This window comes from Vicia villosa, linkage group LG7 (genome assembly GCF_029867415.1).
Source record: "Vicia villosa cultivar HV-30 ecotype Madison, WI linkage group LG7, Vvil1.0, whole genome shotgun sequence".
NCBI classification, from domain to species: Eukaryota; Viridiplantae; Streptophyta; class Magnoliopsida; order Fabales; family Fabaceae; genus Vicia; species Vicia villosa.
In genome coordinates, this window is record NC_081186.1 from 102889826 (window position 1) to 102895825 (window position 6000).

The following is a 6000-nucleotide window of genomic DNA, read 5'->3' on the forward strand; positions in this document are numbered from 1 at the left end:
ATTATTAAATTTGAATCTTACAAGAGCGAGATATGTGGAGTCTTCTACGAGACCAAAATCAATTAGATGTTTGACCGCGTTGAAGTACACACATGTCATAAATGAATAGTGAGCCATTTAAAGATGTTATTTTTAACAATACATTATCCCTATTTATACAAGTTTGGATTCAATATTGTAAAAATGACCGTTTTGAAAAATTCTTTTGAGAACATATCAAGTGTTACATGAGGATGTGCAATTTTACTTTTTGGATTAATCTAACGGTGAATTTATTATTTTTATTTTATTTATAATAAAAATTCTTTACATGAGGATGTGAAATTCTCATTTTTTGGATTAATCTAACGGTGAATTTATTATTTTTATTTTATTTATAATAAAAATTCTTAATCATCATCTTCAATCTTGAGACGAGTCACCTCTATCCAATTTCAGACCCGCAATCATCATCTTAACTCGCAATCTAGTCTCACAAATTATATACTGCTAGAATCGAAATTCATCACTATTTCAAATATATATTCAAAATTGCAAAACATACCGTAAATTTGACAAATAAAAAAAATGGCGTGAAACTCGAACACAAACACATTCGATCTGATGTGAACCTAGTGCATTTTCTTAGGGGTTTATAATTTTCCATGCAATTTGCAAATCACAAGAAGCAACACAAAGACAAGATTCTAAAGTGGAAGGATATTCTTTCTCAAGCTGCCAATTTGTCTGGTTTTCATTCTACCAAATACAGGTATCTTCTCAATTCATCTATTTCCTGCATTTGTGAATGTATGAGTAATGTGTTGTAATTAGTCTTGCATAATATTTTGATTTTAAGATTCGGATGATGATAATATGTTAGGAATGAAGCTCACTTGATTGAAGAAATTACAAGATTTGTTTTAGGAAAACTAGATCACAAGTACCAAAATGAGCTTGCAAGTGATTTCATACTCAATCAAAACTATTGGAGCATTGAATCTTTATTCTAAATTGATTCGGCACAAGTTCAAGTCATTGGACTTTGGGGCATGGGGGGCATAGGCAAGACAACCCTTGCTGAAGCTATTTTTCAAAAGTTCTCGTTTCAATATGAAGGCAGATGCTTCTTCTCAAACGTGACAGACGAATCAAAAATGCACGGAATCAATAACACATGCAACAAACTTCTTTCAAAGTTACTAATGGAAGATCTTCATATCGACTCTCCCAAAATAATGCCATCCGCGGTCATGAGAAGACTCAAACGCATGAAATCTTTCATTGTATTAGATGATGTTCGTACCTTAGAACTTCTACAAAGCTAGATTGGAGTTGGGCATGGTTGGCTAGGAGCTGGCAGCACAGTCATTGTCACGACTAGGGATAAGCATGTGCTGGAAAGTGGAGGAATTGACAAAATTCATCAAGTTAAGCAGATGAACTCCCAAAACTCCCTCCAGCTTTTCAGCTTGAATGCTTTTGACAAAGTCTTACCTAAGGAGAGATGCTTCGATCTCTCAAAAAGAGCAATTGATTATGCCAAAGGCAACCCTTTAGCTTTGAAAGTATTAGGATCATCTCTTCGTTGTAAAAGTGAAATAGAATGGAAGTGTGCACTAGCTAAACTCAAAGAATTACCCAACAAAGAAATTGATTTGATTTTGAGATGGAGTTTTGATGAATTGGATGAGACAGAAAAAAACATATTTCTGGACATTGCATTTGGTTTCAAAGGTCAGAAAAGGGATATGATAACAAAAATATTAAATAAGTGTGGTTTTTATGCTGAAATAGGCATAAGAAATCTTTTAGACAAGGCTCTTATAAGAGTTGACTCAAACGAATGCATACAAATGCATGACTTGATACAAGACATGGGAAAACAAGTTGTTCGTGAAGAATCTCCGAAGAATCCCGGACAACGCAGTAGATTGTGTGATCCTAAAGAAGTTTGTGATGTACTGAAAAATGATAGAGTAAGAAAATGATACCCTGACTTCTCTTCCTAAACACATGTTTTTTATACGAAAAACTGCAATTTACTACAAGAAAATACTAACATTATATTTATTTTTTGTTTCTTGAGGAAACTGCGATGGTTGAAGCTATATTTTTAGATGCTACAGAATGTACACACATAAATTTAAGCCCCAAAGCATTTGCAAAGATGCCAAAACTAAGACTGCTTGCTATTCGAGACCACAAGGGAATTAAATCTATAAGACTTCCAAGTGGCCTTGACTTATTGCCAGAAAACTTGAGATATTTTCTATGGGATGGTTATCCATGGAAATCTCTACCTCCAAGCTTTTGTTCTGAAATGCTTGTGGAGTTTTCCTTGAGAGGCAGCAATTTAGAAAAACTTTGGAATGGAGTACTGGTATGCAACAGTTCATTTATTTATTATTATTACTTCTTTTTATGTTTTCGTAAAAGTTTAAGTCTTTTTGAATGGAAAAGAAACGAAAAACTGAAATCTGAAATGTTTATAATTTAAGAAAATGTACTAACTTGTTTGACCAACCGTAAATTGTTACAGAATTTGCCAAATTTGGAGATACTTGACCTCAGTTACTCCAAAAAGCTGATTGAGTGTCCAACCAAATGTATCTGGTTCTCCAAATCTAAAAGAAGTAACGCTTGTTGGGTGTGCAAGCTTGCCTGAATTGGATTCATCAATTTTCCTTCTCCAAAAGCTTAAAATTTTATGGATGATAGACTGCAGGTCGCTTAAGACTCTTTCGAGTAACACTTGTTCACCAGCTCTCATTTACTTTGATGCCACACGTTGCAACAATCTGCAAGAATTCTCAGTCTCATTTGCTTCCGTAGATGGTTTGAGTTTGTCTTTACCAAAGCTTGGCGCGAATGAACTCCCATCCTCACTATTGCATTTAAAAAATATTGAATGGTTTACTAGTCCTATCAGTAATAGTCTTGTGGATCTTCCTGAAAACTTTGCCATTAATATTTGTCTTTCGAGTGAGAGTGATGATGAACATGACGTTTCCATCACTTTACGTAAAGTACTTTCTAGCCCTGTCTTTCTGAGTGTAAAACAGTTAATCATTCAACACGTTTCTATCTTGTTTAAAATACCAGACAATATCTCCTTACTATCATCATTAGTGTTTTTATCGCTAATTAGTATTGAAATTAGAAGCTTGCCTGAAAGCATTAAGTATCTTCCTCGACTCAAATATCTTGAAGTTATCCATTGTGAAATGCTTCAATCTATCCCTGCACTTTCACAGTTCATTCCATATTTCTTTGTCGGGGAATGTGGATCTCTTGAAGAAGTATCAAGTTCAACGAATGAACCATCTCATAAACCTTACCATGGCTTTATGTTCCTTAACTGCACAAAGTTGGATTTTCATTCATATCAAACAGTTCTGAACGACGCCATTGCTGGGATTGAACTTGGAGCAAGACTAAGTTCAGAAAATGGAGATACATCTTTATGTCATGATAATGATATTATTAAGTACTTCTTACCTGCCATGTCTGGCATGGAAAATTGGTCCCCTTACCCTTCTACACAAGCTTCTGTCACTCTAGAGCTTCCTTCCAATTTGTTGGGTTTTGCCTACTACATGGTTCTTTCTCAAGGCAATGTGGGAAATGTTGTAGATTTTATATGTGAGTGCTGCTTGGACAACAGTTCAGGTGAAAGGATCTATATAACAAGTTTCCAAAGAGCCTGCGTCTCCAGTATTGTCTTTTCTGATATCGATTCTACAATGTACATGTGGTCGGATCATTTGGTTTTATGGTATGATTCAGCAAGTTGCAAGAAGATAATGGAAGCAGTTGAAGAAATAAAAGCCAGTATTGATGTGAACAACACCAGTTACAATCCAAAGCTTACATTTAGATTCTTCATTGAGGAAAGCCGATATAATGAAGTGACTATAGTCGAGTGTGGTTTTCACTGGATATATCCCTTTGAAGACAGTGCAGCTCCAAATAGAAATGATGATCTAGAATATACAGTTCCTCCAACAAACAAGTTAGAGCAAAGTGTTGTTGGAACTCTTTCCAGCTTAGAAGTGTTTGAAAGTGAAGACTTGAGGTACATAATCTTCGTAGGACTCACTCTACCGATATACCATGGAAACTTAATTTAATTTAGACACTTTTGCAATTTCTGTTGCTGTAATAACTCTGTGTATGAACAGCTATTCACTCGAACGACTCTTGGATACGATGGAGAGCAGCTGGAGTGGAGAGAAGAAAACTTCAAGTGATTTAAAGAGGCACGACAAATAGTTGACAGAGACAAACTGAATGTTGAATTAAAGAACATGTGGTGTTGGTACACATTGTTTGTAATCTTGTATTAATTGTACTATGAACATCTAGTAGATTAATGATAATCATATTTGCATTAGTGGTCATTTTTTCTACACACAGATTACTCAAATAGGTTCCATGAGGCATGTTAGATTGTTGTCATTAGTTTTTAATACTGGAATAAAAATCTATAAACCATATAAACAAATAGAATGTTTAGTGTGAAATCTTGACCAAACTAAAAAAAGTAAACTTCAATGTATTCAATGCATATGCAAATGGATTTAAGGATCAAACATTCACTTGCTTAAAATTCTTACAATTCCATGATTGGTTGCTGAGTATTATGTGTTGTGGTGATAGTTTTAATATTCAGCTCATCTGCACAATGTCATTTCCTTGGCAGCATGCTGTAGAGAGTTTGTTTCGGTGGAGCCAGATGTGGCAGAGGTTATGGCTGTTAGGTGGGGCCTTACGCTGGCTAAGAATTTGAAGAGGGATAGGTTTGTGGTTCAGACGGATGCTCTAGTGGTGGTGGACTGTATTAACACTATTAAGGACTATGCTGTTATTGAGTCAATGGCCTCGGACTATAGAGATTTGTTAGGTAGCTTTAATTTCTCTTCTATTGTTTTCATTAATAGAAGTTGTAATGTTTATACCCATAATTTATAGTCAAGTTGTGTTTTTACCATACTTTTTCAAAAAAATAAATAAATATATTATATCGGTTTTTTTATAAAAATGTCCAGTAAAATCTCATGTTTCTCATGCATTTTTATTGGATATTTTGAAAATTTATGTAAAAATGCATACTCCTGCTGAATATTTTGAAATATTTGATAAAAGCGAATGCTTTATACCTGATACTTTGAAAAAACCGGTGAAAATGCATGGTTTGGATCACACCTGACTTAATAAATAGACTTCTTAAGTTAATCATTGAATACAACATACTTAAGGAATTGAATACGAATTATATTTTACTATTTAATCTTTCTTAAGTCAGGTGAACTGACTTAACTACCTCTGCTAAAAAGGTATTTTATACTAATGAAACTCGTAAAATGAAAATATTTATAAAGATGATTTTGAAAAAATCGACAGTGAACAAATATTGTTAGGTTAGTCGAAAATTTCAAAAAATCCAAGATAACCATGAAATTATTTTGAATTTTTCGTAAATATCAAAAAATCCAAGATAACCATTTTTTTTTGGATTTTCAAAAAATCCTCTAGTTTAAATAACATCATTTTTGTATTTATAATGAGGACTAGAGGACCAGACAACATGATTGCTTCTAGGCAGCATGATAGAGTTGCAATTGCTGCAGCGAGGGCTCGTGTGATGGTAGATAGCGTTGAGGACTCGCACCACTCAGTATCCAATGTAAAGGATCTAGACCTGTTGTCGGATGGACCAAAGATCCTGATGATGAGCCATTTATGGAGGATGTCTAAGCAGTAATTATGGATAACAGGAAGATGGTGGTCGAGATAGAGGTGCCCCATCATTCTAAGACGGATGCTCTGACTAATACAAAGGTAACTCCTTAGTGGGATACTGAGGCGCCTACTATAATTGATATGTAGGCTACTCCTCTGACTAATACACATGTTATTGCTCTGACTTCGACAGAATCGTCTGTACACGCAGATGGAGGGTTTCTTGGATGGGCCATGACCATTTCGTGTTCACCGAATATGTCGATCATGTGGCAT

General features: G+C 34.7%; 1 pseudogene; it reads left to right on the forward strand.

Moving 5' to 3' along the window:
* Positions 1–976: 976 nt before the first annotated feature.
* On the forward strand, positions 977–4833 carry LOC131618102 (disease resistance protein RUN1-like; annotated as a pseudogene).
* The last annotated feature ends 1167 nt before the right edge of the window (positions 4834–6000 follow it).